General features: G+C 39.2%; 1 pseudogene; it reads right to left on the bottom strand.

The window, feature by feature from the left end:
- Positions 1–796: 796 nt before the first annotated feature.
- Positions 797–1,791, bottom strand: LOC115506806 (annotated as a pseudogene).
- Positions 1,792–2,474: the final 683 nt, after the last annotated feature.

The following is a 2,474-nucleotide window of genomic DNA, read 5'->3' as shown; positions in this document are numbered from 1 at the left end:
TATCAAGCAAAGTTGTGACTGAGGTATATAGAGGAAGTAATATAAACATTTCGTTGCACAATTGATTTTAATTTGCAAATTAATAAACATTTTCTAAATGACTGACAATATACACAAATAGGCATCGCATCACACACACTCATAGACGTTCAAACAAAGAGATTTGATTGCAAACCCTGAAATTCTGAAGCTTATGAAATGTGTTAGAATACAACTGTGTTTTGTGTTTAAGTTGTATGTGTTGTGTATGAATTTCATGATACATTTGAGATATTTGGTATGAATCTGAATTGTTCATTTCTTCAAGGGGAAAATGGAAATTCTCGTAGATATTTCAAGCTCTAAGGATATTAATTTTCACCACTCCTATCAATATTAAAAAATGTTTCTTCTTTAGTCTACTTTGCTCTAGTATATTTTTAAAATAAAGTCAGGATCCTATTCTGTATATTTTACAATTTTTGGACAATTCACCTATGTCCACTGATTCTAAATTTACTTTTTGTTTCTTGCAGGAGAAAGTGAAAACATTGGATCCATTTCTGAGGAACAGGTGTGCAATTTATTCTGGTGCTTATTACTTTCTATAAATAAAGATATTTTACTATCCATAGAACAGCATATTTCCATTTGGATAGAAAATATAGTCATGAATAATTCCTTCAGAAGGAGGATTTTGGAGATGAAAGGAAGGAGGCCATGTTTTCTTAAAGCATTGAACAGTACCATTTTTTAAAAATATTCAAGGTGACATAGCTAAACTGATAGAGAACATAGATTATTCTAGTTATTTATTTTATTGTATTATCTTGGAATCATTCAAATTTCTAAGAGAGATAGTTTGAAGTTTCTCCTTCCTGTGATGAATCTCCAAAGCACTGTCCTTGCATCTCACACGTGACTGAAGAGCCAAACACTGTGGTCCAAAAACCTATTGTGGAATTCTGAGGTCGTAAAATAATATACAACGCGATCAAGGCAACAATTCAGATTTGCAAGACATAGAGAAATGATGTAAAAACATAGGATGATCTTAAAAAAGAACAGTTTGAAAAGACATGTTGTTTCACCATCATATAAAATGGGAAGTTGAGGTGGTAAGGAGGGAAACACACAATGAACACCACTGCATATATCAGAACCAGCAACAAAGACTTCTTTCTCTCTTTGGTATTCTGAGCAGGAACTTGGAATTCCTGTAAAGATTTTCTCGTTTTCCATGTGCAATACGTTATAATGGCAACAGGAAAAAAAAAACCTTCCAAGTTTAGCTACAGTTATCATACCAATGGAGGAAGCCATGCTAATGTGCTGAAACCCTAAATTGGCAAAGCAGTATTCAGTGTTGTTGGCTAAGCCAGCACTCCTCAGAATTGGAGGTGGCAAACAGGCAGTCCCCACAATGATCCAGATGCCAGCACTGGTGCCTGCATCATACCTACGCTTCCAGTCTCTGGCTCTAAAGGGCTTGAGGAGAAGGAAACATCTCTGAAGACTGATGCACATCAGGAAACAAATGCTGGCACACATGTCGAGATACTTCAAGTAGAATCACAGCAGGCAAATGGCTTTTATGAAGGGCCAGTGGTGGCTAATGAAATAGTAAATCCGGAGAGGTAAAGACAGCATATGAGCAAGATCAGCTACAGAGAGGCTGATCATGAAAATGATGGCTTTATTTTTTTTGTTGATGAAGTGGCACAGAACCCACAAGGCTGCACTGTTGGCCGAAAGACCAGGGATGAATATGACGATGTAGGTGGTTGCATAGAGAGAGTACTGAAAGGACATTTGAATATCTGTGCACTTTGTTCTTATATTGGTTGCACTGTTACTTCCCACCTTGAGGATGTATGTTCTTTCCTTAAGGAAAACATTAGAGTGATGTTTTCTATAGATAACGGAGTAAAAATAGGGTCAAGGGCATGTCAGTCTATGTTTGGGTTTACAAATATATTTGTGTCCACCAAAGAAGTATTAAAGTGTGAACTTTCACAAATTCAAAGGTCTTTTTCATGTAAGCTGAAAATATCATGGCAATCTACAATTATATGACAATATTGTGAAACACATTTTCAGAAATCAAGGGAGAAGATGGCAGCGTAGGAGGACGCTGGACTCACCGCGTCCTGCTGATCACTTAGATTCCACCTACACCTGCCTAAATAACTCAGAAAACCGCCAGAAGACGAGCAGAATGGATTCTTCAGAGCCAAGTGCAGACGAGAGGCCCACAGAAGAGGGTAGGAAGGGTGGAGAGGCGGTGCACGCTACACGGACTGGCGGGAGGGAGCCAGGGCAGAGGGGCAGCCCACCGGCCAAGCAGAGCCCCCGAGTCTGGCTTGCAAAAGCGGATGGGACAGACGGAGTGTGTTCTGACAGCAAGCGGGACATGACATCTGGAAGGTTATAAGCTAACAGCTCTGCTTGGAAAACGGGAGGGCTGGAGGACAACAGAGAGAGAGTTGTTGAGC

The sequence above is a fragment of the Lynx canadensis genome, chromosome X (assembly GCF_007474595.2).
Source record: "Lynx canadensis isolate LIC74 chromosome X, mLynCan4.pri.v2, whole genome shotgun sequence".
NCBI lineage: Eukaryota > Metazoa > Chordata > Mammalia > Carnivora > Felidae > Lynx > Lynx canadensis.
The sequence above is the reverse complement of the archived record's forward strand: the minus strand, read 5'-3'. Positions and strand labels throughout refer to the sequence as shown.